This window comes from Rutidosis leptorrhynchoides, chromosome 11 (genome assembly GCF_046630445.1).
Source record: "Rutidosis leptorrhynchoides isolate AG116_Rl617_1_P2 chromosome 11, CSIRO_AGI_Rlap_v1, whole genome shotgun sequence".
In the NCBI taxonomy this organism is placed as follows: domain Eukaryota; kingdom Viridiplantae; phylum Streptophyta; class Magnoliopsida; order Asterales; family Asteraceae; genus Rutidosis; species Rutidosis leptorrhynchoides.
In genome coordinates this window covers 30,616,298-30,639,215 of record NC_092343.1, presented here as the reverse complement: position 1 = coordinate 30,639,215, position 22,918 = coordinate 30,616,298, and positions in this window count along the sequence as shown.

The window sequence follows — 22,918 nt, the reverse complement described above, 5'->3', positions numbered from 1 at the left end:
AGAATCCATCTTGTATGGTCGGAGAAATGAATTTTTGGTTTGGAATAGATTATAGGAGTTGGGTTTGGTACTCTTCAATACATAATTTACATATGTATATATAATATCAAAATCCCATGAATTACGGAGAATCTTTGAAATACGTCAGGCAATGTCTATAGTAACAGATACGCTAGGATATGAATTTTGTCTATACACTATCGATGCACTAAATGCAGTAAGACGTGTCTAGGCTTAAGAATGATAAGCAGGCAGTTCCCTAAGGATGATAAGCAGATGATTTCCGACTAGGATTGATAAGCAAAACTTTTGACAGGCAGACACGGTCAAAGTCCAGACTCACTTAATGTATCCTAACAACTACTAGTTAGACACACTAATGCAAAGCCTGGTTCGTTAAGACCAACGCTCTGATACCAACTGAAAGGATCCGAAACTAATCATCCGGACGTTGTCCATATTGATTACAAACGAATTACAATAGTTGATAACATTGCGAGGTACTTGCCCTCTATATGATACATCTTACAAACGTTGCATTTATTCTTAAAAGGCAATCTATAGTTACATCCAGAATTGACATAATCGCCTGACATTTCATAATATTCAAATGACATAAACCGCCATTTACTTAATAATAGTCTCTATGAACTTCAATGACTCGAATGCAACGCCTTATGATATAAGTCCTTAATAGCCTCAAGTAGTATCCTTAGTACGAGCTAATGCATAGCGGAAGACTTAATTCATACCTGAGAATAACATGCTTTAAAATGTCAACATAAAGTTGGTGAGATATAGGTTTAATGCCGGCAGCGATATATATATATATATATAGACCACAAGATTTCATATATAAACATTTTCATAAAAATATTCTAAGTGGTTGAGCACTTGGTAACCATACTTAACATTTAATCACGTCGCATATTCCCTTTAATATGAAATCTTACTACACTGTACCAAGTGTAGTCACGAAACGAAGTACTGTGCAACCGTTGAATACTGGTCGTCCAGTCCGGTTGGGGTTGTCAGGCCCGATAGATCTATCAACAGGATTCGCGTTTACAATACCGCTGTAAATATTAGTTACCAAGCTACACGGAAGTATGCCAGTGGTACAACTCAACGTAGAATATATTTTTCAGTTACTTGTGTCCATAACGTAAATCATTTATAAAAACAGCGCATGTATTCTCATCCCAAAATATTTAGAGTTTAAAAATGGGACTATATACTCACTTTCGTCTTGAAGATATATATATTTTGACTTGGTCTCCGGTTGATATCACGAACCTATCCATATATAATATATCAATACCTTTTCTTTTTAAACAAACGTCACATATATATACTTGTTATACTTTTAATAATTCCTTAGTCCGTAGTTAGCAGTTTGATGTTAGTAATTCAATTTTAATGGTTCATTTTTAGATGTTTAATAAACCCCCAACGAAATAATAAAACCCCCATCGTATATGTATTGGTCGAGATTAATCTTGACCCACGGTACCGGTGTTGTCAAATGACGTGTTGCGTACATAAAGTACCGGTGTTGTCAAATGACGTGTTGCGTACAATCATGGGATCTTATGATTAATCTTCTCGTGTTGTTTACGGGTAATCCTGAACCATATAAAATTGAATTATAAGTACATATATATAAAATATCATGTTATCTTAAAAAGATGTGATTTATTTAATTTTTCCCAATTATTTTCGTGGCTAAACTAGTCTTGGATATCCGATTTTGTTTCGGTCATAGTTTCTTCGTTACAACTCCGTTTTCGTTGATTCAACTTGCCATCTCCTTGGATCGAGTCCCTCTTTAAGACTATGAACTGTAAATACCTTAGTTTGTATTCAAAATCACACGGCATAGGTGAAACTTTAGTGAAACTTATGAAGTTAAACATTTTTGTTACAAAAAATATCATTTAATGACCATTTTTCTAAAAATACTTATACTTTGAATTAAATCATGAAATTTTTATGTGTTAACATATTTATAGTAAAAATCATTTTTCCAGAGAATAAACTTCCAATTCAAAGTTTAAGATGGTTTTTAATTATCCAACCCAAAACAGCCCCCGGTTGCACTCCGACGTCGTAAAAACAGTTTTTAAGGTGTTCTTTGAAAAACCAAGTTATACCTTGTTAAATTAGCATATACTTAAGTTATATTACAGGTCTTGAAGTATTTTAAAAGTTAAGTTAGAAGGATCTATTTAGTTTGCAAACAAGTTTGAAAACTTTCAAACTATGTTCTTGTTGTTAAAATTGTATACCACAAAATATGATAGCTATATATATATGAATCGAATAAAGTTATGAACATAGTTACTACCTCAAGTTCCTTGGACAAGGTTGCTGTAAAAGAGGAGTAAAAAGCTAGAACCAAAAGGGTAATGGAATTGGATGAAAGATTGGAAGTAAGTTTGTGTTCTTGGAAGGATTTCTTGAAGTGTTTTTGTAAGGTTTTCTTATGAGGTTTAAGTGTTGTTTTTGAAGCTAAATGATGGGGAAAATGCTTAGAGATGATCAAGTATGAAGTTAAGAGTATTTTGAGAGAGAAATGGAAGTGTAAGTATGAGAAAATGGGGTGAAGAAATGGTGTGCATGCATAAAAACGTTTTTAGGTTATAAAGGAAAAAAAAATACCTAACTTTGTTTTCTTGCTAAATAATTCATGCTACTTGACAAATGGTTGGTTCCACATGTTTCTTAATCATTTAAGGCTGCTAAGGAGCAGATTTTTATTGGTATATACCAATAGTAAATACATCTAGAAGCTGCGTATGATACGGGTACATATACCCTAGGTATACGTATAGAAATCTTTGAGAAAACGGAACGAGGATTCAAATATAGCTATCTTTTGTAAATATACTTATATTGTTTTATGTATTTAAGTCTTTAAAAGTGATTAAATACATTACTTATACGATATATGTATAAACATTATAGGTCATAAGTATTTAAGTCAAATAACGTTACGTATGGTTATCGTTTTGAAAACTTAAGTTAGTAGTTTCAAAATATACTTATAACTTATTGTTATTAATACAAAATGAGATATTAAAACATTCTTAGATCATGTTAAATATGTATATATACATATATATACATAAACGTATAATTATCATATATTGTATAGTTCGTGATATCATCGGTCAAACTAGACGGTCAAACGTTGTGTAAAACTCTTTTCGAAAACATAAGTCTCAACAATTTGGATTACTTATCATGTTGGTAAGGTTTAATTTATGTAAATATTAATCTTATAAGTATAGAACGATCGAAAAAGTGCGGGTCAACTTTAGGGTTTTTGCTTATCGTGTCGGAACCATATAGAGATTAGAGTTTAAATTTGGTCGGAAATTTCCGGGTCGTTACAGCAATATGGCTGGATCATTCAGAATAAATTGAATCGTATACTGGCGGGGCAAACTGCAGATTGCAGCCATACGATTTGATGCTTTCTTATTTGAGTTTATACATTGATCTGAGCCTCGATTTCTCTGCTTATTATTATAAGTTCTTATTGTTTTTTGGATGTATAATCTGACCCTTATTTCTCTTCTTTTTCCACTTTTCAAAATTACGTTACTATTGCTATTGTTACTGACTAATCGATCAAGTGAAGGAGGCATCAGAAGTGATGGTACTTTTTTTATGATAGGTATACTCATTTTCATAATATAAAGAATACTTCATATTAGTTAGTTAGTAGTCGTGTCAATATACTAGTGTCGTCATTATCATTTATGTGTTCAATTGCAGATTGAAAGGCAAGTCGGTTTGCTACTGGGTGCAACAGTTTTTGAAGATTATATTAAATTGCTATACTAACGAAGTCGAGTATTCTTTGCAACAACAAATCGGTTGCCACGGAAAACAGTCTGCATTCAAACACACATAAGTTTTTTAAATTTGCTAATATAGATTACTTTATACTTTAATATATAAATTATCAGATTTATGCCAACCACAACCATGATGGTAAACGATTTGAGGTAATGTTAATTGACGTAATGACATGTAACAAAGGACCAAAGAACAATTTGAGGTAATGGCATGTAACTCTTCTTTTCATTTCAGAAAGATGGGTTGATTCCAAAGGCATAATATTTGCTTTTACATCATACACAGATGACTAACACGTATATGCATGCTCTACACTGTTGCAAAATGGAACAACAAACAATCTCGACGCTACGACCCGATGACAGATTAAAGATGATAGAGGCCATAGATTTGTATACAGTAAGGATTTTTTCCCCCATTTGCTATATTATATTGGTAAGTTATAGTAAAATGGCAAGTAGAAAAAGGAAAAAAAAATGTTTATGGTCATGTGTCTGTTGATGTCTTGATTTCTTTTAGGCCTACTATTGTTATCGTTAAGCTAACGGCTAGGACACATACATTATGTAAATACATAACGCTCCGTTAACTATGAATACGCAACCCGAAAGGCCCCGCGGCATCGCGCGGGCCCATTTTACTAGTATAATATAATACCCGTTAAATAAAACTCACCTAATTTTTTGAAGGGATTACTTTTTTTTAATGCTGCGATTGAGGTTTCTCCGTCATTGCCGTTCTAACTCGAAATAATTTTACAAACAAAACACAACATATTATATTGGAAACGGAGCTTCTTTATTCTAAAGGGAAACATATATATAATAAAGAAATAAACTCAACTTATTGTATCAAGTGATTGCATAAAGCAAATGGTAAGTCCGTGAGTTGATAAGGAAAAAGACTTGTGTTCGAGTCCTCTTGGCCCCTTTTTTCCTCAGTTCTCGCTAAACATTAATTTTATAAAAGATGTTAAAATGTTCCGCCGTAACGTGCGGTCCGAAATCTTTCTGGTTTGACAAACAATAGGTTGTGTTAAGTCTTTGACCCGCTTATATAATTTATTTTTGAAAAATTTATACTCCGTATAATTTATCTTCAATAACTTGGCATAATTCTTGTGTTCATATTACTCGCCCATATGAGTATGACACGAGGGTCGGAAAATATAGACTAACATTACACATATAGGTCCATTTATTTGGTATTACGTTTTCTACAACCACTATTATTACCCCTACATACTAAATGTCATGGGGTTTTTGGTCGTTTTAGTTATAACGCGATGTCTTTTTAATTTTGCGTTCACACTACAAAGAGCCCCACAACTTTCGCACAATTTACACATCGCCCCCTCAACTTTACACTTTTTAAGTGTAAAAAATGTAAATATATAATTTTATTAAAATAAAAAAACCTTATTCCACCCAAATTTATAACGGGCCCCATCTTCTTACTCGGTGCGAGTTAAATTTTTCCAAGGCCACCGTTCAACTCGAAAAAATCTCACGAACCCAACGGGACTAACTATATGCGAAACGGATATCGTTAAAAAATACTAAATAACGGGCCCTATATTCACGCTCAGTGCGAGCTAAATTTTTCCGAGACCACCTTTCAACTCGAATTAATTTTACGAACACAACGTGACTAACTATACGCGAAACGGATATCGTTAAAAAAATTAAATATTTCGGGCTAAATTACATACATATACATACACGTCCAACAAACAACCCAACCTATTAGATATATTAAGTACCAAACAAGGTATATTCAAATTCGACCGCGCGCCGAATACAACCGCAGCAACGCGCGGTCAAATTTTTTCTAGTTATGACTAATGTTAATAATTATATCATTTTTTTAGTATTATTGAACTTTGTGTCTGATATATTTATCAAACATGGCCACTTCTGGAATTAATTTATCAAACATGGACAAATTGATATATTTATCAAACTTGGACAAATTGATTAAAAAAACTAAATTAATTTGTCCATTTTGAGGACTTGGGACCAGTGTTGTAAAAAACCCGATTACTCGCCGATTAATCTCCGATTAATCATTTTTAAGAGCAATCCGTTCCGATTTTCAAAAATCCGTTTAATTAAACGGTCAACGTAAATTGATGGGTCAAAATCGAATTTCATAACCAAAATCGGTAAAAGTAAAAAATGGTTACCATTTTAACATGAATTTAAACTAGAACTTTATAGTTTTGGAGCAAAATGAACAATTTTATACAATTATGTTAAAGTTTATTTTTATATTTATGATTTTTTCCTATATTTACACATATAATTTGTAAAATTTAATATTTCAATGTATACAGTACAATTCGATTAATCCCCGAATTGCCGATTAATCTTTTCAATGTACCGACCGATTAATCCCCGAATAGCGAATTTTGCAACCTTGCTTGGGACAACGAAAAAAAACAGTGACGTGAATATTGGCGTTCTCGTCTGATTGACCTGTGAATCTTGTTATTATCCAAGTAAGTACAATAGTTTAATATCACTGCATCGGCATAGTCGAAACGAGAGATGATCGCAACGGGTGGTTAAGTCCTCCTCGGGTGATCCTAAATTCGCTGTTCTAAAAAAAAAAAATACATAGTGTACTTAAGAAGGCTAACACAAATTTATATAACCGTTTTATATACATTTATAAAGATAAAGATATGTATAAAATGCAAGTGGAGTTATACGATTTGGAAATATAGAAACGGAAAAGTTTTTTGAAACAAACTGTGGACATCTAACCTGATCATTTATGAAATTCAGATTCATAGTTACAACCGATCATCAAAGAGATTAAACAAACCTTTCTTGCCTGACATCAATGGCCAAGTAATTCAATGGCTAAGTAATTCGGATTAAACTGTTATGCCCTCTCGTTGTGATTGGGCTAGGCCCAATTCCTTGTATACTTTATAGTTATAAATAATAGTAATAGTAAATACTCTTTAAAAAAAAAAACAAAAAAAAAAAAAAAAAAAAAAACTAATAACATAAATTTTATAAAAACCGAATTACTTTTTCCAATACTCACTACAAGAAAAATACTCATTTGTGACGATCTTTTAGTGAAGACTCAATATTTGATCACTAATAATGTTATTTAGTTACCATTAAAAAAGTGGTCACTAAATTTTGGTCACTAAACGACATTAGTGACCAAACAAATGGTCACTATAGTAACCAATTTTGGTATTTTGATCTCTAAAAATATTTTGTGACGCATCTATAGTGACGAGAAGTGGCCAACCTATTTTGGTCATTAATTTGATTTAGTGACCATTTTAGTGTTATTTCACTAAAGCTCATTTTTCTTGTAGTGACTCCAACCCTCTGCCGACCAACAAAATGCCAATGGTAATAATCCTATACCATAATTCTATTTTTAACAGGGATTGCATGTATTGATTATCGAATGAACATATATACAACACTAATACACGCACTATTCACCTACTTATAATCGTAGAATTTGGATTTTTTTTATTTTTATTTGGAGGTGAAAAGGATAACATAAGTTCTGAACGTAACTTTTTCGGAGGGGCAATAAAGGTAGAAGATTTTTTTACCCTCACATATTACTCCGTATATATAATATTTATATACTCCGTATTTCATTAACCATTAACCATATAAATATACTCCGTAATACAAGTGTTTAAGAAATATTAGTATTGAGAAATATCTTTCGCATAACCTACGCAATTTTTAAATATTTATATAGAATGAAGTTGGCTAGCCAAAATTGTACACAATGGTATAATAGAAGAAATCTTTATACAGAATATAATGACTGTATTTTATATATTACGAGTATATATTAACCAATAATCAATTAATCAAACTATACAAAATTTGTATCTCAAACATAGATAATATAGATAAACTGTTATATACATCCAAACAAATTAATTAAGAGATAAATACTCCGCAGACTTTAAAACTCTACTTACATCACTAACTAACAATTGGCCACAACTTCAGATCCAAATCCAAATCCAAAAACAAGCTCCTACTTTCACTTTCTTTCTTCACTTCCACCTTTTTCGTTACATCATCACGATGTCGCCTCATATGACCACCTAAAGCTTGTCCAATAGCAAACTCTTGTCCACAAATCGAACAATCGTGTGTTTTAGGTTTTGTTGGTGATAAACTTACGTCATCATTAATTTTCGGTCGTTTATGACTAGCACGATGACCACCAAGTGCTTGAAATGACTGAAATGGCCTGTTACACGTCTTGCAATGAAATAACCGGTCCGGTTTTGAAATTGTACTACTTGATTTACCGACCCGATTTAAGAGCATTAGGCAGTTAGCCATTGCCATGGTTTCGATTTCGGTATCGTTATTTAATGATCTCTTCACTGTCATGTTACCTTGAAATTTGTTAGAAAATTTAAGGATGTATGTGTTTGTAATGTTTGTATGTGTTTTTTAGTTGGGTTTATATGGTATGGGAAGATGTGAATGGGTATATATATGTGAATATATATGTGAATGTGATGTGATAATGAGGCTACGAGAACTAACTGAGTGGCGTTATGTAGCTAAGCGTGTGAGTGTGTCTTGTAGGTTAAGGAAAAAAGGGTGGCTGGGAAGTTAACGTGTAAACCGCGTTAGTGATGACGATGAGGTATCAAATTTGTCTTTTACAAGTATAATATTAGTTTAATAATTATTAATACTAATATAAAGGATAAACCTACCCTCTTACGGTACAATTCTAATATAATATAAATATCACTAAATATAAAAATGAATAATAATAATAATAATAATAATAATAATAATAATAATAATAATAATAATAATAATAATAATGGAAAAATATATGAAAATGTATTGAACTTTCACTAAATTCCTATTGTATGCATGCAACTTTCAGATCTCCTATTATATGCATTCAACTTTAAAATCTATTGTATGCATTCAACATGTTATAACAAGTAACTTATAGGTCCCACAAATTCAAAATTACATTATTGATCCCTCATGTTTGTCAAATATTACATCAATTATTTTTTCTATACAAAAATACATCGTTGGTCCTTCTTCATTTTCTTTCATCTTCTAACTAATTTATTTAAACCTCCAACAGTGTATCACTTTCATTTCCCCCACCTCTTTCCCTTCATCTTCAACAACCTCTAAACCTTAATTTGTCTATATCAAAAACTGAAACCTTAATCAAAATTAAATCTAAAAATCTATCGAAACATAGATACATAAATTACGGAGTATATATTTATACAGATACGTACAGTCAAAATTAACTCTAAAAAGCTTAAACCTTCAATCTATACATCATCATTCATTATTATCAACTACGGCGGAGGTGGAAGCAACGACGGCGGCGGGAGCAACGAAGAAGGCGGAGATACGATGACGGTGCTGGCGGTAGAAGGTGTATAAATGGGTTTTGAAATTAAAGATGATAACATGCTTTTGAAATTGAATAAATGGGTTTTATTTGCATTTGCTGTATTCTTTGCTTTTCACGAAAGTAAAAGTGGAATAATAAATGAGTTTTATATGATCTTCGATTTAAAGGAGTTGTTTTTTTGACTTGAAGGACTTGATGGATTTGTTGTTTTATTTGCTTTTTACGAAACTTCAGGTGTAATAAAGTGGAACTCACTTTTATTATGACAAAATTTCATTCCTCGTCCCTGAACTTTACATCAAATTTGACTCCTCGTCCTTTTTCTTTTTTTTGTGCAACCCTCGTCTCTAATGTATCAAAAATCTACATCTCTCGTCCTCCGTCTACTTTCTGTCAAATTCAGCTGTTAAATAGAGCCATGTGCCAGGCATGTGAGGGTATAGATGTCATTTTACACTTGATCCTTCTTTTATTGACATGATTAAATAAAACTTGTACTACATGCCATAAATCCCCATCAACCTACATCTATCTCACAAAAATTATTAAATCAAACCCATTCATTTCATCATCACTAGAACCTTCGGAAGAAATTATCATCAAGATCCTAAATTTAATCATTCATTTAATCAAAGTTTTTGAGATCTATCAGTGGTTTCTTGAGATCTATTACAAATCTAGGGTTTCACCCACCACCACCGTCACCCACCACCACCGTCACCCACCACCAAATCACAGAAATTGGGATGAACAGGAAGGCAAGGCTTCATATGAACACGAACACCAAATTTTCGATCTAGTGTGTTTTGGAATATGATTCCTTCATGAAATCTTCTTAGAATTCTTATTAGAACACTCGTCAAACAATTTCATTAAGAACAATCACCTATATCGATCTAATTGAAAGTTTGACCAAGATGAACAAATGTTTTGACTTCGAGATCTAGACTTGTGTGATGTTTCTCAAGATGAATTAAAGCATCACGAAGCTTAGGAATACTGTAAGGATCAAATTTCTGTAATCAATTCGTGTTGAGAAACAATAATGATTGATTTTGTGACCGACTTTTAATTTATTTGATGATTGGTTAGGCTGTGTTGTTGATTTAGGGTTTCAATAGTAGCCCAGATGTAGACAAAACAATTTTGAAGAATTCGGGTTTATATCATAGAAAGAAGACTGGATTAATTCGATTGGTAGGTCTATTGTTCAACTCTCGAGATCTGTTACTGATAAAGAGATTGTTGATTACGATAGCAAACGATGATCTGTACGTATTGCTTTTGTTTAACAATTTTGCCTGTAAACTTTATTACTGTGATCTATGAATTTATAAAATTATTTATCTTGTTTGGTGAGACAATTGTGAAGTGCTGTTAATGCCAAGTACAATATGAAAATTATCTGAGTGTTTTGGTTCAAATCGATGATTATTCAACCATCATTAACCTTTAAGCTAATTAGATTTGTTGATTTGTTGAAGGTGAAACTTTTTTGTATACATTTATAATTTAATTTGTTGATTTTATAAAAGTATAAAATTAGGGTTTTTAATTTGGGAATGATGAAGATGAGATGATGAAGATGAAGGTGAAGAGATAAGTTAAATAATAAATAAAATAAATAAAATGAAAAGACCAAATTACCCTCACATGTTTTGCACATGATTGAACAAACGGCTGAAATTGACAGAATCTAGACGGGAGGACGAGGGATGTAGATTTCTAACACATTAGAGACGAGGGATGCACAAAAAAAAGAAAAAGGACAGGAAGTCAAAGTTGATGTAAAGTTCAGGGACGAGGAATGAAATTTTGTCTTTTATTATTTTGATTGTAGTTAGAGTTTTGGATTTAATTTTTGATTTTGATTAGGGTTTGAGTTTTTGATTTAGTTTGAATATAGTTTGATTTGATTTTGTTAACATGAATAAATTTTTGGTGGGATTTGTAAAAAAGAGAAATGAAGTTGAAGAAGAGTGATGAAGAGGAAGAGGATATAGCTTCGTTATAATTTCGTTAGATTTTACTTTGATTTCGTTATGTTGAGGGACTAATTATGTTTAAAAAATAACTTTGGTAACCTGTTACCTGATGGATAAGACATGGATTGCGTACAATAATACATATTTAAAATTTGAATGTATAAAATAGGAGTTTTAAAAGTTGGATACATACAATAGAAATTTTGTGAAAGTTCAATGCATTTTCATATACTTTTTCCTAATAAAAAAACAATAGTAAATGAATTAATTTACATATAACTTACAAGTTTTTTAGTCACATGAAATGTTGATGAACAACAACAACGTCCAACTTTCACCGAAGTAAAAGTGATGTTGTTCATTCCTGTACCTTAAAATAAAACGAAAGTTGTTCATTCAAGATTTCAAGGTAATGAAAATTATTTCTATATCCATGAGTAGAGAAAGTATTAATAATATACATTTACCAAAAAGTATTTTTCATTAAAAAGGTGTGTGTAAAAATAACATTACGTCAAACACATTATCTCCAAATATATTAATTTATTATCATACTACTATTATTTTTCTAAGATGTGAAAGCTAAATGGGGTAGTACCCCAAATAATGTGTTGTGTATCTTGTAGAAGTTAAAGACTTGATATTAAAAGTCAATGAATAATGACTAAACAATTAGACTTTGTTTTGGAAGTACTTTTAATTAATACCACAACACGTATTATTTAAGAGTAATGATATTCTTTTGATAAGGTTGAGTCGTTAAACTAGATAAACATTGGAGGAATTATGGTTTAGTTGAAATTTGTCTTGGTCTTTATTATGATGTAAATGTTCGAGAACTTTCTTGAATAGTGACGGCCACGTTGATTTGCGTCATATATAGTGACGGTTTGATCTCGAATATATGATTAAATAAGAAAAAGACTTGTAACGACTTACCGTGTATTGTGTTTATGAAGTTGCTTGTTTTGTGTTGTTAGCTAGGTTTATTCGGGATAGAAGACCAATTTCTTTGTTGAGTTGCAAAGGTTTAACACTTAGATTTTATTATTATTACTAGTGAAATGACCCGTGAAAACATGAGTTTATTTAAACGAAACATATATGTTTTACGTATTAAGTGAATGTAAATGTTAAGGTCATTTAATTTATTGCCCCGTAGAATCACGGATTACGACTAAGAAACTTGTCGTTGATTTTACAAACATAAAGTTTGTTCAAAGTTGAGTATTTATATTTATATTTTTAATAATAATAACAATAATAATAATAATTAATAATAATAATCAATGCCATTTAAATTTTTTTAGAAAAATAAAATTACAATTTATGTGAGATTAATATTTCTTTTTATAAAAGATTTTGTATTATTTTTAAAATTAAATAAATATATAATTATGACATCATTATTATGGAAATTAAACTTAATGATGACATCATCATTTTAGAGGTTTATTAGACTACTAGTGAAATGACCCGTGAAAACACGGGTTTGTTTAAACGAAACAGTTTAACGATATGTTTTAGGTATTAAGTGAATGTAAATGTTAAAGTCATTTAGTTTATTGCCCCGTGAAACTACGGATTCCGACTAAGAAACTTGTCGTTGATTTTACAAACATAAAGTTCGTTCAAAGTTGAATATTTATATTTATAATAATAATAATTAATAATAATAAATCACTTTTAAATTTAAAAAAAAAAAATTACAATTTATGAGAGATTAATATTTCCTTTTTTAAAAGATTTTGTATTATTTTTTAATTAAATTAATATATAATTATGACATCATCATTATATAAAATTACAATTTATGAGAGATTAATATTTCCTTTTATAAAAGATTTTGTATTATTTTTTAATTAAATTAATATATAATTATGACATCATCATTATAAAAAGAAAAGGGTAATTTAGCTTAATAATGATGTCATCATTTTAGAGGTTTATTAGACTATATATATATATAGATATAGATAGATAGATTATTATTATTTTTCATTCGTCCATCTTCGTAATAAAATAAGTGAATGACATACAACTATACAAGTAGAGGTTGTTGAAATAAGAAAATTCGTATTTTAACATTGTTTTCTTTGTCTTAATGTTTTATTGTTAAATACAAGAATATAATGTAAGTGGGTAAATAAAAATATTTTTCTTCTTTTAATCTCTGGAGGGGGCCAGTAATTTTAGTGATAATAGGGTCCGTTTAATTTTTTTCTTATTAAGTTCCGAATCTGAACATATATGATGTCCGTGAGAAATAAATAATGAATAAATAATTAGTGTTTGTTTTATGTACTGAAAAATTATCTGAATAATTAAGATTACTAAATTAACCTATATGTGAACAGTTATAAGAGCAGTTATTAAAAAGTAAGAACTTAAATGAAATTTCACACTTAATTCCTAACCCTAATCCCAAAGGTACCTGACACTCTACTTTTCGATTTACAGACCTACAAGCCTCAACGGCAGTTACTATAAAATTCTCTAAAAAATTCTTGCCAATCGAATTAAAAATATCATTTCAAGACTTGTACTTCTTGAGCAAAGTGCATTTATTTCAGAAACATACATTTTAGACGGAGTCTTAATTGCTTTAGAAACTGTACATCATTTTAAAGAAAAAAAAATAAAAAAGCTTTATTTTTAAAGTCGACTTTGAAAAAACTTTCGACTGTATCGATTGAGATTTTCTTATTTCAATAATGAAATTCATGGGTTTCAGGGATAAATGGTTAAAATGGGTCGAAGCTTGTCTAAACTCGACCTCCATCTCGGTCCTTATAAAAGAAACACCTACGAACCAATTTTTTTCAAAACGGGGGGTAAGACAAGGGGACCCACTTTCACCCTTTCTTTTTATCATTGCAGGTGAGGGTCCAAACTATTTACTTAACTTGGCGGCAAACAAAAACCTAATCAAAGGGGTGGAAGTGGGAAAAGAAAAGATAATCGTCTCGCATCTTCAATATGCTGACGACACGATTATATTCGGTAAATGGAAAAAACGTGAAGTTAGAAACACCCTTAAAATTTTAAAATGTTTTGAAAACATGTCGGGTTTGAAAATAAATTTAAATAACAGTTTTGTTTACGGAATTAGTACCTCAAAGATTGAACTTCAAAATCTAGCTTCATGGTTTGGGTGTCAAAAAGGGTCATTTCCCTTCAACTATCTTGGACTCCCTTGTAAGACCCTAATAATAATTGTACAGCAATGTAATTATGGTACATGAAGTGTGGGTGACTTTGTATATTAAAACAGAGGTCAGAGAACGAACTGGGCTGGGTGCGCTCAGCGCACACATAGGGGTGCGCCTGGCGCACTCCTCACTGTAGCCGGGTTCTGTTTGTTTTATTCAGATATTTTGATGGGCATTTTGGTAATTTCACTTGTGGATGAGTTGGAGGCCAGTAGGTCAGATCTTGGGGTATCATTAACTCCATTTTCAACAACCTTATCTTCTTCACTTTAATTTTAGAGAGAGAGTGTGTGATTTCTTGAGTGAGAAAGCTTAAATCCAAGAGGAAGAAGTTGTTCTCGGGCTAAAGTGCGGGTATTAAAGTCGTTCATCTACTCACTAGCTACGTTGTGGTTGTAGTGGTAAGCTCTAATCTTGTTTTCCTTACTTTGATTTTGTGTAAGGGTTAGGGTTTGGGTAAATGAAGAACATAAAACCCATATTTGTTGATTTTGGGTGTTCTTGGGTAAGATGGAGTCATGAAGACTCAATGGTAACTAACCTAGGGTTTCAAAGTGTTAATTGATGTTTATGAGTCCTAATTGGTTAGTTAATTACTAGCACACATAGCTAATTGGTAAATAGGTGTTATTTGGGTTAGTGGATGACCCGAAATGGGTGTGTTGACTTTAAATGAGTCAAAGGGGTTAATGATTGACCTACTTTGGGATTATGGGTATGAATTACCCTAATTGTGTTATAGTTAGTGTTGATAGACCTTAATCACTAGCTTTTAAGTGATTGACGATGGTCTTGACCCTTAAGGGGCGGTTTTGGTGAAAATGGGGCATTTAATGCATATAAGTCATTAAATGCACTTGAGTGAATTGTTGATGTTTAGCCCAACAAGTTTGTTTGTTGATTGAGTACTTATTGTATTAGGTACTCGGCTTTGAAGCATTCGGAAGTATAAAATCATCACCAAATCGTTGAGGTGAGTGGAATAATTATATATGTACGTATATGATTTATTTACTTGTGGGGTATGAGTTAAAGTTCGATGTTGACGATACCATATCCTAGAGTATATTGTTAGTTCGTTTTGACGAGGGTTTAAGTTCGATGTTGACGATACCTCATGTATGGATTTAAAGTTCGATGTTGACGAAGCCATATCGCTATTGTAGTGAAATTCGATGAGGGTTTAAGTTCGATGTTGATGATACCTCATATGTGGGTTTAAGTTCGATGTTGACGATACCACATTTATTAGGACAAATGGGAATTAAGTTCGATGTTGACGATACTATTCGTTGAGCTAGCCTTGAGATTCGAATACTAATGGATGTTGTGAACATCAACGCTTATGTATTGTGTTGTAACATATTGTACTGTTTCGTTATATGATATTGTTATACTAGCTTATGTTATCGAGGAGTTAGCGTTATACATTGTAAAGGTATGCTAATTATGTTGCTAGTATGTATGCGGATTTGTTGTAAGTGTTTGCAAGTAAGTAAGTTATATATGTATATGTATAATTATTGCATTCACTAAGCTTTACTTACCCTCTCGTTGTTTACCTTTCTATAGGCTCGGGCGTTGACAAGGGTAAGGGCGTACGGTTGGATTAGAGATTTCCCGCTTGTTTGATAGGGGACGCTTTTGGATGTGATAACTTTTGGAGTTTGACCGAGATTTGGGTAGTTTAACCCCAAACACCATGCTCTTAGTGTCGTTTGGAATTTAAACTAATGTGGTCGAAACTCGTGTTTTGTATGAAACTCTAAAACGGCCGATGTGGGCCTCGTTTTGTAAAACTCATTTTATTATTGAATCGTGTGAGTTTTAACTATTATGACATGTTGTGAAAAGCGTTTCGTCTAAATATGTCGGGAAGTGGGAGATCTTTATTTGAAAAATTGCAAAACCGGACAGAACTGAAAACTGACATGTGCGCGCCGCGCACCCTGAGGTGGTGCGCGTGGCGCACTCCACTGTTATAAAAAAAAATTTAGTTCGCGTATTTGGTTGGTTATTGGTTTGGGTCGTTACAAGTGGTATCAGAGCATGGTCTAAGGGATTTAGGCGACTTGAGATAGGTGCCTAGACTTAGACTTATTTGTGTATGCGCTTTATGCGGGACTTGTAGGAGACGGGTCGGACCGGGAGTTGGTTAGTGTTTAGGTTTATGTGAACTAACCTTGCGCTAATTGTTTTGTGTTGTGTTAGCAATCATCAAGCGAGATAGACGTTGTACTAGCAAGTTAATGCGACGTGCTCGCGTAACAATGATTAGCTACCATTGTTACGGGTTCAAATCGTGTCGAACAAGCGATGTACGACGATTGTTGAGCAAGATGGGATAGTGTGGTGTATATGTATATACGTATGTGTTAAGTCCTTTCGTTTCGTTGCTTAATTTACTTCGTTTTATAGAATGAAGATGAGAAATGGACACGACACCAATGACGGAAGTACGAGTGAGGACATTGAACTCACGACCAAGGTTGAGGCCATCTTTAAAAGGCTAAAAAAGGATTTTCTTGACGATGTTCGAAAGGTTTTCCAAGAGTCGGTTGATGGACAAGTGACCGAAATGATAAACGAACGAATGAAAGTCGCAATAGAGGAGGCTTTGGAAGCTAGAAACATTTATCCTCGAGGCGAAGGGGGTGAAGGTAATGGTGGGGGTGGAAGGCAGGACTTCCACTAGAAAAATTTCAAGGATACTCAACCTCCGATGTTTAATAGGGTGAGGGATCCATTGAAAAGCACTTGTTGGATTTCTGATATCGAGGGAGCTTTCCGTACCGCAGAATGTCCTCCCGAGGAGAAGACGAGGTATGGGTCTAGCATGTTGCGCGAAGAAGGCAAGTTGTGGTGGGACGATAAAATCAAATTATATGGTGAAGAGCAATGCATGAGCTTGACATGGGAGGAGTTTAAGAAGGAATTTTTCCAAGAATACCGAACTTCTTTCGATCTTGATAGAATCCGGGACGAGTTGCACCATTTGCAACAAGGTTCGATGGACTTGGTTACTCTCAAGTCTACCTTCTTGGCAAAGACTCGTTTTTGTCCGGAATATGTTGGTGACGATCACAAGCTAATGAAAGATTTCTACCGTACCATAATGATGAGTATAAGGGTAAGATTAGTCGAGGAGCGGCTAAGTCTTTTGAAGAGTTATTTGAGTTGGCTCGGGGTTTCGAGCCGGAGGTTCCAAGGAAAAGTGATTTCACTTTTTCTAAAAGAAAGTTTGAAGGTTCTAGTCATTCTGTGACGATCGCTCCAAATCCATATGGACGAACACGTCATTCATCGATTTCATTGTGAGGTATTTGACCTCTATATGATACGTTTTGTAAACATTGCATTCTTTTGAAAAGGCACACCATAAATGAATATTTAAATCAAAGGTTTTCGACATCTGATGATTTCTACATATAGACAATCACCGTAATATAATAATTTACAATAATACTTTCGTTGATAATGCAGTCAAAATAAGATACATGGTGATGATTTGGTGAATGCAACGTTTTCTTGAAAAATATGCCATGTATGACTCCATGCACATAGCTTGTCTAACATATAAGCAAACAGCGGAAGACTTCTAGAGAACCTGAGAATAAACATGCTAACAAGTGTCAACACAAAGGTTGGTGAGTTCATAGTTTTAATGTTGCGCATAATCTGTATATAAAGGTGGATCACAAGATTTCAGTTATTCAATCCAGAAACGTTTATCAAAATATTCTACGAAATTGAGCACCCTGGTAACTAAACTTAACGTATATATAATTTGTACCCTTTGTATAATCATCTTAATAATACACGCAAACCAACGTGTACGCTTCTCAAATAGCATACGTCCGTTAAAAGGCTAGTGCTCTAGCTCGGACGGGGATATCAAGCCCTATGGATCCATATACTACTACTCGCGCCCACCAGTTCTTATAACTGGCAGTTAACAGTTACCAAAGCTAAGGGATTTTCAGTTCAAACTCAGTGTAGAATTTAGTATGTACTTGTATCCATTGCGTTTAAAATAAAGTGCATGTATTCTCAGCCCAAAAATATATATTGCAAAAGCAACTAAAAAGGGATCAATGAAACTCACCTTAGCAGCATATAAAGTCGTTCACCAAAATGTGATCGAAACTCGGATTACCAAATAACCGTAGATCTCAACCTAGAGAACATATGTTGGTCAATAAATGTCTATCAAGCTAGGTCAGGTCATAGTGTATAACAATCCTAATGCTCGAGATCGACATACAAAAGTTATCCAAAGTCGTTTCAAAAAGTCAATTTTGACAATAATTTAACAAAACGAGACATGCCTTATATATCGATTCATTTACTTGGCTGGTAATATTCAAAAATCCAATTTATCATTCTTACAAACAAGTTTCAAAAGCAATTTCAATCAATGTCAATCATAATTCAGTTGATCATATCTTTTAATTCGTTCACCGAAATTACGCGATTTCTAAATGAAAAGTTATTGATTTTTCGCCAGCTTTTCAAAAACATGCATATCATATACCTTTTATCAGTAATATATGTATTTACTTCGTGATTCATCATAACTGTTTAACGACAAAATTTAGCATACAAGCATGCATAAATATATATACTCGAGCACTAGACATGGATACACAATTAATTTATAAAAGATAAAATATGAATGCTTACGTATCAATATTGAGATTCAATATTGTAGGAAAGTACGTAGACGCAACAGAGATGATAAATACTAGATTTGATTCACAAATATACCCTCGAACATTACCCATAACCTCCTTGGCAATAACCCATAATTTCCTTAGCTCTATCCCGCTCAAAAACCCATTTTGAAGGTGACACGCTCATAACCTCGTCGTAGTATTTTAGGTATATATACTACTAATAATAATATTATAATAAGATTAATAATAATAATATTAATAATAATAATAATAATAATAATAATAATAATAATAATAATATAAAAAAATAATAATACGGAGGAATGAATCGAGCTTTTATAGTATGTGGCCTGCTACAGTACCTCATGCGATCGCATGAGTTTTCAGTATTTTTGCCATGCGATCGCATGACCGCCTTATCCATTTTTGTTTGCTAGTTCGCCGACATCAAATAGTGTTTAATGTAGCAAATAGTGTTACTGTAGCAAACAGCGTTTACTGTAGCAAATAGTGTTTTACTGTAGCACTGTAGCAAAATACGGTTTCACTGTAGCAAATAGTGTTTTACTGTAGCAAATAGTGTTCTACTGTAGCAAAGTCATTTTACTGTAGCAAATAGTGTTTTACTGTAGGAAAGTCGTTTTTACTTGTACACACACACACACACACACACACACACACACATATATATATATATATATATATATATATATATATATATATATATATATATATATATACATACATACATATAATTGTTCATGAATCGTCGAGAGCAGTCAAATGTAATGAAACAGTTCTAAAATTTTGATATATATATATATATATATATATATATATATATATACATATATACATACATACATACATATAATTGTTCATGAATCGTCGAGAGCAGTCAAATGTAATGAAACAGTTCTAAAATTTTGAGATTCAACTTCATAGACTTTGCTTATCGTGTCGGAAACGTTAAATCATTTAAAGATAAAGTTTAAATTTGGTCAAAAATTTCCGGGTTGTCACACATTCTAACTTTTCCAACAAGAAGAACAAGAACAAGAAGGGTTCCGAAAGTGTAAATAGTGTGAAGAAGGGAGGTTTCGGGAACTTTATCCCTACTTGCTACAATTGTGGGGTACGAGGCCATTTGGCTCGGGATTGTACAAAGCCTCCTTCAACAAACTAGCTCACTTGTTTTAATTGCAACAAAGAAGGACAGCGAAAGTCAGAGTGCCCCGACTTGAACACCGATCATGTTAAATGGTTGGAGAAAGCGGCGGGCACGACTAGGGGTCGCAACTATTTGATGACGAATGAGGAGGCCAAACAATCCAACGAAGTCGTTTCAGGTACTTTCATGGTTAACTCTAATCCGGCACGAATCCTATTTGATAGTGGTGCCAATTTATCATTTGTTTCTCCAAGATTCGTGCCTAAGTTAAATAAACCGCTAGTTAAGTTAAGTCGTCCGGTAGAAGTTGAAATAGCGGATGGCAAGACGGCGCTAGTGGTTGATGTGTGTAAAAATTGTAATGTTGTTTTTGGTGCCGAAAATTTTAAAATCGATCTCATTCCGATGACTTTGGGTGATTTTGATATCGTCATTGGTATGGATTGGCTCGATCATAATAGAGCCGATATTGCGTGCCATGATAAGTTTATTCCGGTAAAGACCCCAAGTGGGGGAGAGTTAATTATTCATGGCGATAAGCGGAGAAGACTTGTGCCGATATGCACTTTTGCAAGGGCACGTCGTTTCCTTGTTAGTGGTGGCATGGCTTTTCTAGCCCATGTTGTTGATACTCGAGATGAGCCACCATCCATTCGTGAAATTCCGGTGGTGAATGAATTTGAAGACATTTTTCCGGATGAGTTACCAGGTGTTTCGGAGGAAAGACAAGTTGAATTTTGCATTGAGTTGGTTCCGGGGGCTACCCCCATTGCTAAAACTCCTTATCGTTTAGCGCCGATGGAAATGCAAGAGTTGTTAAATCAAACCCAAGAGTTGCTTGAGAAGGGTTTCATTCGACCGAGTGCTTCGCCATGGGGCGCTCCGGTTTTATTCGTAAAGAAGAAAGATGGTAGTATGCGTATGTGCATCGATTATCGGGAGTTGAACAAACTGACGATCAAGAATCGTTATCCTTTGCCTAGGATTGACGATTTGTTTGACCAACTTCAAGGTGCAACGTATTTCTCCAAAATCGACCTACGGTCCGGCTATCACCAAATGCGCGTCCGTGAGGAAGATATCGAGAAAACGGCTTTTCGAATGCGTTATGGGCATTTTGAGTTTGTGGTAATGCCTTTTGGTCTTACGAATGCACCTGCGGCATTTATGGATCTTATGAACCGAGTGTGCCAACCTATGTTGGACAAGTCGGTAATTATGTTCATTGACGACATACTTGTCTATTCGAAGAGTATGAAAGAACATGAACTTCATTTGCGGTGTGTGTTAAAGACGTTGCGGAAAGAGAAGTTGTATGCTAAATTCTCCAAATGTGAATTTTGGCTAAGGGAAGTTCAATTCCTTGGCCATATCATGAACGAAAATGGTATTCAAGTAGACCCGGGGAAGATTGAGACGGTGAAGAGTTGGGGACGACCGACTACGCCTACGGAAATCCGAAGTTTTCTCGGATTGGCCGGTTATTATCGTCGGTTTATCCAAGACTTTTCTAAGATCGCTTCTCCATTGACGAAATTGACAAGAAAGAACGCAAGATTTAATTGGGAGAACGAGCAAGAAATTGCTTTTCAATTGTTAAAAGAGAAGTTATGTCAAGCTCCGGTGTTAGTATTGCTGGAAGGTGTGGAAGACATGACGGTTTATTGTGATGCTTCTTTAAATGGGCTCGGGTGTGTTCTAATGCAAAGGGGTAAAGTCATCGCTTATGCGTCTCGACAATTAAAGGAACACGAAACGAGATATTCGACTCATGATCTTGAGTTGGCGGCGGTTGTTCATGCGTTGAAAATTTGGCGCCATTACTTGTATGGTGTCAAGTGTACGATTTATTCGGATCACAAGAGTTAGAAACATCTTTTTGATCAAAGAGATTTGAATTATCGTCAACGTAGATGGATAGATGTGGTGAAAGATTATGATTGTGAAATACTTTATCATCCGGGCAAGGCGAATGTGGTCGCGGATGCGTTAATTCGAAAGAGTCACCACCCGGCGTTACGATTAGGATTGTTACGTATGATTATTACTAACAATTTTCTTGAAAAACTTGGTGTGATTCAAATTGAAGCTTACGTTCACAACAAGCATGCGGAACGAATTGTGGGGCAATCGGAATTCATTACTATGGGTTCGCGTGGTTTGTTGTCTTTTCAAGGAAGAGTGTGGGTGCCTAAGATGGGGGATTATCGACGAGTGCTACTTGATGAAGCACATAAGTCAAAGTATTCCATTCATCCGGGCGCGACGAAAATGTATCTTGATTTGAGAAAGGATTATTGGTGGCCGGGCATGAAACGTGATGTTGTTAAGTATGTTGAGCAATGTGTCACGTGTTTGCAAGTTAAAGCCGAACACCAAAAGCTGTATGGTAAGTTACAACCGTTGGAAATTCCGAAATGGAAATGGGAGCACATTACCATGGATTTCATTACAAAATTACCAAAGACGGCGAGAACCCAATTTGATTCGATTTGGGTGATAGTTGATCGATTGACGAAAAGTGCTTTGTTCCTTCCCATTCGGGAAGCGATATCATCGGAGACTTTGGCTAAATTGTTTATCAAAGAGGTAGTC